The 10,954-nt window shown below is 38.9% G+C and overlaps 1 non-coding gene across 1 annotated transcript; it reads right to left on the bottom strand.

Annotated features, from left to right (window-relative positions):
* Positions 1-9,168: 9,168 nt before the first annotated feature.
* LOC130984497 (small nucleolar RNA R71) lies at positions 9,169-9,276 on the bottom strand. Its single transcript, XR_009088432.1, has one exon. It is a non-coding gene; the product is annotated as a small nucleolar RNA R71 (small nucleolar RNA).
* Positions 9,277-10,954: the final 1,678 nt, after the last annotated feature.

The raw sequence follows: 10,954 nt of genomic DNA, 5'->3' as shown, positions 1-10,954 counted from the left end.
AGTCAAAGTGCAATCAATATTTTTCCCAAACCAGCACTTGTGTGTATGCACAGACATGTGTGCGTATGCACACGAAGTGGAAAACAGAAGGTGTGTGGACACACAATGTAACACCTTACCATACAGAGTCTTATGCTTAAGTCATAATTCAGAGATGGCAAGGTATTACGACCTCTAAAATAAAAATTTAGTACGAATAGTATTGTGAAAAATGATTATAACTAGGAGCCTTTTTAAGAAAAAGGGGTAAAACAAAATTCGTAACTCGAAAGCGCAACACTTCGATCGATAACGTAACGAACAAGGATAAACCAATGGAAGATTATATATATACAGAAGAGTGTCAAAAACGGGAATATAGAAACTCAAATCCAGATGCGAAGATAACCGATCCGAGCATTGCAATATATACATATAATAAAATAAGGAAACCCCAAGGAATCCCAAAGGGACACAAATACAGAAAACATATTCTCCAAAAATTCGCTCTAAGAGGAGTCATCACAGTTTGTATTATTTAATGGAGAAAGAAGTATTTAAGAAAGACATATAAACCAAAACAGAGTCCCGAGAATAAAGGATCTTCGCTAAACCAGAAGTCTGCAGCATGCTTCAGCGAGAAACCTCACGTCCTGCATTTGAAAACCACAAAATCCGTATGGGTGAGAACCAGAGGTTCCCAGCAAGGTAACAGCTTCCACATATATAACACGTAATAATAGAGGAAAGCCGAAGGCAATCCTAGAACTTCCTCTAGATAAAATCAAAGCTTATAAACAAGCTAAACCATAAGTGGCAACTGACTAAAGATCCTTCAATCTAACTAATACTTCCCTTTCCAATTCCTTCAGACATCCCAACCACCAGCAGGAGTATAATATGGCAAACACAGTTATTTCAGACAAGAGATATGCAAGTAGGAACAGATAAGGCATTTAGACAGATAGCAAGTAATATGCAGTCAAATAGGCAATCTCAAACAATTCACATAGTATGCATATGATGAATGCCTGTCCCTAATGACTGATGATATCATCTGTCGGTTATAGAGCCAACCTGACAAGTCCTGGTAGCTAACCATTGGACTGTCCCTCTGTCATGTCTCCCCAACTCGAGTTATACTCAATATAAATTTGATCATAATCATGATCCATATCCATCACCCTCACTGGTGAATATTTATGGGGGTGAGCTCATCCGGGACTTTCACAGTGCCCGGCCACCCTAACAACATAGGGTCAAAAGAGCTTCGAGTCTCAACCAGGAGCACGTGGTGGCTAGCCACTGTTTTCTCCCAGGAAAACTCTTATCTCCGATAGTGGAAGTGCAACATTCATAATTCATTCAGCACCATATATGCATTTATTCTTAGCCATAATCATGGCTCCGCTGTAACACGGCAATAATCTAGCCATCCGGCTCATGGTTAAATCCATAACCAGCCAATTCATTAACAATTCTGGCCCTTCGGCCCATGGCATAACAAGCACTTCCACCGCCATCCTCCGCATCTCACATAATCATCTTTGATCCCTATTGATCATTCATTTTTCCCTTGCTTCACTCGCAAGTTACCACATCCCCTAGCTCTTTTTCTCATTGCTAGGCATATCATAATGATTTAAGATACAAGTGGTGAGATCAGAGGCTTAGAAGTATGAAATTTGGCTTTTAAAACTCAAAAATCAACTTTGGAATGAAAATAGAGCCACACGTACGCGTACTCCAGGCGCACGCGTGGATGGCCACAAAGCTCATCGACGCGCAAGCGTCATACACGCGGACGCGTGGATTGAAAAATAGCCAAATGACGCATACACGTTAGCCACACATACACGTGGGTGCTTTTGCGCCCCAAGCACAAAACTGGCACAACTCTAGCACAACTCTCGGAAAAATGGCTGGGCATTTGGTGCAGCGCATCGACGCGCCCGCGCACACGTGGATGGTGCCTTCTTGAAGAATGACACATACACACCAAGTGCGCCTACGTGCGGAGGGTCATTCTGCTAAAAATTTTCTAAGTTAAAAGCTGCAGAATTCACAGATTCAACTCCCAATCTTCCGACGGAATTAGCTTTCTCATTTTAAATAATTTTCCGCCCGTTCTTCCAGCAGCATGGACATCCCGGATCCAATTTCATTTCTAAAACAAGTTTGGTACAAAACAGGGATCTGTAGTCCAAGTTATGTCCCGTCAAAGTATGCCCAAAAACCATATTTTCATACAAAACCACAAGGTGCCACTTTCAAAATAAGCCATTTTAACTCTTTTCAAAATCAACCAAAACATGCCAATTTTAACCCTTTTTGAAATCAATCAAAATGTACCAAAATCAACATCAAGCCTCCTCAACTCACACATCAACACTTCACCACAATTCACAAAACATCATCCCACCATTTTAACACTTCTCAATCAAATGGCTAAGATACAAACATATAAACATATCATACATACTTTCTCATTCCAATTTCCAATAATACCATTTTCAATTAACCATCATTACACATACTTAATATCATACTCACCTTCAATATGGTGTCACTGATAAACCACTATTTTATGGTTTATCTTGTACTCAATTGAGTGGATTTTATTAACTCTTTACCCACTTATTCATACTATTTGCATGGTTTTATATTTCCTTCCTAATTATGTGTTTTGATTGAAAACATGCTTCTTTGATCTTATATTTGCTTATTATTAATCCTCTCTTATTACCATTAGATGCCTTGATATGTGTGTTAAGTGTTTTCAAAGATTATAGGGCATGAATGGCTCAGAGGATGGGAAGAAAGCATGCAAAAGAGGAAGGAATGCAAGAAGTTGGAGAAATTGCTAAGCTGTCCAGCCTGACCTCTCTGCACTCAAACGGCTATAACTTTAGCTACAGAGGTCCAAACGACGCGGTTCTAGTTGCGTTGGAAAGCTAACGTCCGGGGCTTCGATTTGATATATAATATGATATAGTTTCCCTGACGCTAGGCGATGCGACCGCGTGATTCATGCGGCCGCGTCGCAATGACGAAAATCCAGCGTGGCCAAATTCGAAACCAGCGAATTCTGGACTGTTTCTGACCCAGTTTGCGGCCCAGAAAACACAGATTAAAGGCTATAAAGTGGAGGAATGCATCCATTCATAGGATGCTCTCATAATTCACTTTTCATGCTTTAGATGTAGTTTTTAGAGAGAGAGGTTCTCTCCTCTCTCTTAGGATTAGGATTTAGGACTTCTCTTAGTTTTTAAGAGTGACTCTCGATCCGGGTTCAATGTTTCTTTAATTTATGTTTCTCTTTTATTTTATTTACTCTAATACTTTTATTTGTATTTAATTTATGTTGCCCAATTGGCTTATGAACTTTTCATGTTAAGATTTAAATGTTCTATTTATTATAATTTGAGGTATTTCAGTTTAATATTACTTTCTTTTATTTACATGATTAATGCTTCCCATCTGAAGGCATTTTTATTCTAGCAGTTTCAATTTTCTTTCCTTTTGGCTTTGGTTAAATAATTGGTGACTCTAGAGTTATCAAACTCATTGTTGATTGAAAATTAGAATTCATCCACTTAACTTACCTTCATAGTTAGAGGTTAACAAAGTGGGAGAAAAATCCAATTCTCATCACAATTGATAAGGATAACTAGGAAAGGACCTCCAGTTCTTATACCTTGCCAAAGGTTTATTTTGTAGCTATTATTCTTTTATTTTACTTGTCATATAATATATTCCCACCTTACTTCCAAAACCCCAATTTTACCTTTTTCATAGCCAATAATCAGAACATACCTCCCTGCAATTCCTTGAGAAGACGACCCGAGGTTTAAATACTCGGTTATCAATTTTAAAGGGGTTTGTTACTTGTGACAACCAAAATGTTTGTACGAAGGGATTTCTGTCGGTCTAAAGACTATATCTACAACGCGACTGTTTTTATGAAATTCTTTACTGGCGAAAATCTCGACGTCAAAATGGCGCCGTTGCCGGGGAATTGCAAACGTGTGCCTTATTATTGGTTATTGTAAATATTTTATTTTTGCTTGTTTATTTGTTTTTATTTTTATTTTTGCTTTTTCTTAAGTTAAGAGGTTATTGGTTTTTATTTTAAAATTTTTATCTTATCTTATCTTATCTTATTTCAAAAATCAAATTTCAAAAATCAAATTTAAAAATTTTCAAATTTAAATTTAAAAATTTTCAAAATTCAAATTTCAAATTTCAAAAATTCAAATTTCAAAAATTTCAAATTTCAAAAATTTGAAAATTCAAATTTTAAAAATTTAATTTTCAAATTCAAAATTTAAATAACCTTTTAATTTAAATTTATTTTTTTATTTTTTTATTTTTAATTTTTTATTTCTATTTACTACTATGAACTCGCACCCCTTTGGCTATGAGTTTGGTTACAATAATGTTGCAGGAAGAAGAAATTACAATGAGAACAGGCATCAAGGTTGGAACAATCAAAGATGGGAGGAGCCACAAGGATTTGATCAACCCTCATGGCAATAACCACCTCCAATGGACTATCAACAACCACCACCATATGCCTATGAACCCTTTCCTCAACATAACTTTGGACCACCACACTCACAAGCCCCTTTCCGCCATTCACCTCCATATAACCTTAACCCTCAACCACCATACCAACCACTTTATGAGCCTATGAACCATATATAGAACCACCCCAATTCCAACCCAATTACTTACAAGAACCACCACTTCAATATTCACCATCTCCATATCCATCAATCCAAGAGCATTATGATCCTACTTATGAAAACCGAGTGCATCAAGAGGCAAAGGATCGTCTCAAGGAAACAATGGATCGATTTCAGGCAACCACTCAACAACTGGGGCAAGTATTAATTCAATGGGCTTCTAGACGCTTAAATACACAAGGATCAGCCACATCCCCATGTGGACAGTCTAGTGAAGAGCATAGCATAAAGGAGATACCAGAAACTCCAGTGGACAAGACAGAGCATGAATTCATACTAGAACAAGTAGAAGAAGCTATCATTGTTCAAGAAGAAGAGTTGGTTGAAGAATTAGGAGACGCAGAACCTCCATGGGAAAGACAAGACATAGAGCCTCCTTCCAAGACGGTTGAAATTGATGCTGAAGAGGGTGTACAACCTCCAAAGCATATCATGGTTGAAGACTTGGAAGAGGTTGATCAAGAGATGGAGATTCAAGAAGAAGAAGCACAACCTCCCATGCCCTTGGAAAGCAATGAAAAGCAGATTGAATTGAAAGAGAGCTACCAAGAGGAAGAGGTTGAAATTGAAGAAGTTTGCAAAGAGGTGGTAATTATCAGAGAAGAGCACAAGGGAGTGGAGCTTGCAATTTCATTAAAGATACCTCCCCCTAAGTCGCCATCATCCTTCACAACATTCAAGTGGGTAAAATTCATATCCCATAGCTTTCTAATCCCACTTGAATATGGGCTACTGGAGACGGATGGTCAACTTAGAGCTCTTTGTGGCATTAAGAGTAAAAGGAAGATGGTCAGTGGTAAGAATTGTCCTGCAAGGTTCATCATGGTTGGAAGCTTTAAGCTTAAACGTAAAGGTTGGTATAGAGCTCAACTGAATGGGTCTAGGAAGTTGTTTCGCCGCTTTAGTGAGAATTCAGATTGCTTGCTGATGAGCGGATAATTTGTACGCTTTTTGGCATTATTTTTAGTATGTTTTTAGTAGATTTAGTTAGTTTTTAGTATATTTTTATTAGTTTTTAGCTAAAATTCACTTTTCTGAACTTTACTATGAGTTTGTGTGTTTTTCTGTGATTTTAGGTATTTTCTGGCTGAAATTGAGGGACTTGAGCAAAAATCTGATTCAGAGACTGAAAAGGACTGCAGATGCTGTTGGATTCTGACCTCCCTGCACTCGAAGTGGATTTTCTGGAGCTACAGAAGCCCAATTGGCGCGCTCTCAACGGCGTTGGAAAGTAGACATCCTGGGCTTTCCAACAATATATAATAGTCTATACTTTGCCCGAGATTTGATGGCCCAAACCGGTGTTCCAAATCAGCTCAAAACTGCCCGGCGTTAAATGCCGGAACTGGCACAAGAATGGGAGTTAAACGCTCAAACTGGCACAAAAGCTGGCGTTTAACTCCAAGAAGAGTCTCTACACGAAAATGCTTCAATGCTCAGCCCAAGCACACACCAAGTGGGCCCGGAAGTGGATTTTTATGTCTTTTACTCATCTTTATAATTCTTAAGCTACTAGTTCCCTATAAGTAGGACCTTTTGCTATTGTATTTTCATCTTGGTAGCTATCTCTGAGTAGTTTTATGCTATCTTAGATCATTGGGAGGCTGGCCATTCGGCCATGCCTAGACCTTGTTCTTATGTATTTTCAACGGTGGAGTTTCTACACACCATAGATTAAGGTGTGGAGCTCTGCTGTACCTCGAGTATTAATGCAATTACTATTGTTCTTCTATTCGATTTAGCTTGTTCTTGTTCCAAGATATTACTTGTTCTTCAACTTTATGAATGTGATGATCCGTGACACTCATCATCATTCTCACCCATGAACGTGTGACCGTCAATCACCTCCGTTCTACCTTAGATTAGGTAGATATCTCTTGGGTTCTTTAACCAGAATCTTCGTGGTATAAGCTAGAATTGATGACTGCATTCAAGAGAATCCAGAAGGTCTAAACCTTGTCTGTGGTATTCTGAGTAGGATTCAATGATTGAATGACTGTGACGAGCTTCAAACTCGCGATTGTGGGGCGTTAGTGACAGACGCAAAAGAATCACTAGATTCTATTCCGACATGATCGAGAACCGACAGCTGGATAGCCGTGCCGTGACAGGGTGCGTTGAACATTTCCACTGAGAGGACGGGACTGTAGCCATTGACAACGGTGATGCCCAACATACAGCTTGCCATGGAAAGGAGTAAGAAGGATTGGATGAAGACAGTAGGAAAGCAGAGAGACGGAAGGGACAAAACATCTCCATTCGCTTATCTGAAATTCTCACCAATGAATTACATAAGTATCTTTATCTTTATGTTTTATTCATATATCATTCATAACCATTTGAATCTGCCTGACTAAGATTTACAAGGTGACCATAGCTTGCTTCATACCAACAATCTCCGTGGGATCGACCCTTACTCGCGTAAGGTTTATTACTTGGACGACCCAGTGCACTTGCTGGTTAGTTGTGCGAAGTTGTGTTTATACCATGGTATTGAGCACCAAGTTTTTGGATTCATTACCGAGGATTATTTGAGTTGTGAAAAGTAGTGATCACAATTTCGTGCACCAAGTTTTTGACGCCGTTGTCGGGGATTGTTTCGAGTATGGACAACTGACGGTTCATCTTGTTGCTTAGATTAGGTATTTTTCAGAGTTCTTAAGAATGAATTCTAGTGTTTCATGATGATCTGTTGAAGTCTGGCTGGCTGTGAAGCCATTTCTAGTCTTATTGGACCGAGGTTTCAACTTATCATCACAAGAGCTTGTTGATTTCTATCAATCTTGCTATTGGAGCAATGATCTGCTAAGGCTTGGCTGGCCATTGGCCATGTCTAGTGTTTTGGACCGAAGCTTTCTTTGAAAGCTTGGCTGGCTGTGAAGCTATGTCTAATTCCTGGACCGAAGTCTTAGACTAGTATTGCAATGATTCCTGGAATTCTCATTAAGAATTTTGATACCTTTATTTTCTTTTCCACTTAATTTTCGAAAAAAAAAAGACCAAAAAAATTACAAAATCATAAAAACAAAAAATACTTTATGTTTCTTGTTGAGTCTAGAGTCTCATTTTAAGTTTGGTGTCTTGCATGCATTGTTTATTTGATCTTGGTCCTATTTTCAAGTCAATAATACAGGGAACTGAAGATTCAGTACATGCATTAGAGGAATTATACAGAAAAAGCTGGGCGTTCAAAACGCCCAGTGAAGAAGGAAAAACTAGCGTTTAAACGCCAGCCAGGGTGCCTGGCTGGACGTTTAACGCCCAAAAGGGTAGCATTTTGGGCGTTAAACGCCAGAATGGATACCATTCTGGGCGTTTAACGCCAGGATGGCACAAGAGGGAAGATTTTGTTTTTAATGCAATTTTTTTTTCTCAAGTTTTCAAAGTTTTTCAAAATCAAATCTTTTTCAAATCATATCTTTTCAATCAAATCTTTTTTCTTTCTTTTTTCAAAGATACTTGTTATCAATTAATGATTTGATTCAACATTTCAAGCATGTTGCCTTTTCTGTTGAGAAAGGTTTAATGTTTGAATCATATCTTTTCTTGTTAGGCAAGTCATTATTTTTTAAAATCAAATCTTTTTAAATTGTTTTACAAATCATATCTTTTAAATCACATCTTTTTCGAAAAAGTTTTCAATCATATCTTCTTCAAAATCTTTTTCAAAATGTTTTTTTAAAATCTTTTACTTAATTTTCGAAAAATCTCTTCCCCTCTTCTCACATCCTTCTATTTATGGAGTACCACTCCTCCTCAATACAAAATTTGAACTCTATCTCACGAAGTTCGAATTCTTCTACCTCTTCCTTCTATTTTTCTGTTCCTCTGACACCTCAAGGAATCTCTATACTGTGACATAGAGGATTCCACATTTTCTTGTTCTTTTCACTTTCATATGAGCAGGAGCAAGGACAAAAACATTCTTGTTAAGGCTGACCCTGAACCTGAAAGGACCTTGAAGCGAAAGCTAAGAGAAGCTAAGGCACAACTCTCTGTAGAGGACCTAACAGAAATCTTCAAAGAAGAAGAACCCATGGCAGCCGAAAACAACAACAATGCCAACAATGCAAGGAAGGTGCTGGGTGACTTTACTGCACCTACTCCCGACTTCTATGGGAGAAGCATCTCTATCCCTGTCATTGGAGCAAACAACTTTTAGCTTAAGCCTCAATTAGTTTCTCTAATGCAACAGAATTGCAAGTTCCATGGACTTCCATTGGAAGATCCTCATCAGTTTTTAGCTGAGTTCTTGCAAATCTGTGACACTGTCAAGACTAATGGGGTTGACCCTGAGGTCCACAGACTTATGCTATTCCCTTTTGCTGTAAGAGACAGAGCTAGAATATGGTTGGACTCACAACCTAAAGAAAGCCTGAACTCTTGGGAAAAGCTAGTCAATGCCTTCTTGGCAAAGTTCTTTCCACCTCAAAAATTGAGTAAGCTTAGAGTGGAAGTCCAAACCTTCAGACAGAAGGAAGGTGAATCCCTCTATGAAGCTTGGGAAAGATACAAACAATTAATCAGAAAGTGTCCCTCTGACATGCTTTCTGAATGGAGCATCATAGGTATTTTCTATGATGGTCTGTCTGAACTATCCAAGATGTCTTTGGATAGCTCTGCTGGAGGATCTCTTCATATGAAGAAGACGCCTACAGAAGCTCAAGAGCTCATTGAAATGGTTACAAATAACCAATTCATGTACACTTCTGAAAAGAATCCTGTGAACAATGGGACAAATCAGAAGAAAGGAGTTCTTGAGATTGATACTCTGAATGCCATACTGGCTCAGAACAAAATATTGACCCAACAAGTCAATTTGATCTCTCTAAGTCTATCTGGAATGCAAACTGCACCAGGCAGTACTGAGGACGCTTCATCTAAAGAAGAAGCTTATGATCCTAAGAACCCTTCAATGGAAGAGGTGAATTACATGGGAGAACCTTATGGAAACACCTATAATTCTTCATGGAGAAATCATCCAAATTTCTCATGGAAAGATCAACAGAGACCTTAACAAGGTTTCAACAACAATAATGGTGGAAGAAATAGGTTTAGCAATGGCAAGCCCTTTCCATCATCTTCTCAGCGACAGACAGAGAGTTCTAAGCAGAACCACTCTGACTTAGCAACCATGGACTCTGATCTAATCAAAACCACTCAAAGTTTCATGACTGAAACAAGGTCTTCCATTAGGAATTTGGAGTCACAAGTGGGACAGCTGAGCAAGAAAATTACTGAACTCCCTCCTAGTACTCTTCCAAATAATACAGAAGAGAATCCAAAAGGAGAATGTAAGGCCATCAACATGGCCGAACTTGGAGAGGATGAAGAGGCAGTGAGCGCCACTGAGGAAGACCTCAATGGACGTCCACTGGCCTCCAATGAGTTCCCTAATGAGGAACCATGGGAATCTGAGGCTCGCACTGAGACGATAAAGATTCCATTGGATTTACTTCTGCCATTCATGAGCTCTGATGAGTATTCTTCTTCTGAAGAGGATGAGTATGTCATTGAAGAGCAAGTTGTTAAATACCTTGGAGCAATCATGAAGCTAAATGACAAGTTGTTTGGGAATGAGACTTGGGAGGATGAACCCCCTTTGCTCACCAAAGAACTGGATGACTTGTCTAGGCAGAAATTACCTCAAAAGAGACAAGATCCTGGAAAGTTTTCAATACCTTGTACCTTAGGCACCATGACCTTCAAGAAGGCTCTGTGTGACTTAGGGTCAAGTGTAAACCTCATGCCTCTCTCTGTAATGGAGAAGCTAGGGATCTTTGAGGTACAAGCTGCAAGAATCTCACTAGAGATGGCAGACAATTCAAGAAAACAAGCTTATGGACTTGTAGAGAATGTTTTGGTGAAGATTGAAGACCATTACATCCCTGCTGATTTCATAGTCCTAGAGACTGGGAAGTGCATAGATGAATCCATCATCCTTGGCAGACCCTTCCTAGCCACAGCAAAGGCTGTGATTGATGTTGACAGAGGAGAATTGATCATTCAAGTGAATGAAGAATCCCTTGTGTTTAAGGCTCAAAGATATCCCTCTGTCACCATGAAGAAGAAGCATGAAGAGCTTCTCTCAAAACAGAGTCAAACAGAGCCCCCACAGTCAAACTCTAAGTTTGGTGTTGGGAGGCCACAACCAAACTCTAAGTTTGGTGTTGAACCCCCACATTCAAACTCTAAGTTTGGTGTTGGGAGGTTCCAACATTGCTCTG

Source organism: Arachis stenosperma, chromosome 5 (assembly GCF_014773155.1).
Source record: "Arachis stenosperma cultivar V10309 chromosome 5, arast.V10309.gnm1.PFL2, whole genome shotgun sequence".
Lineage (NCBI taxonomy): Eukaryota > Viridiplantae > Streptophyta > Magnoliopsida > Fabales > Fabaceae > Arachis > Arachis stenosperma.
The sequence above is the reverse complement of the archived record's forward strand: the minus strand, read 5'-3'. Positions and strand labels throughout refer to the sequence as shown.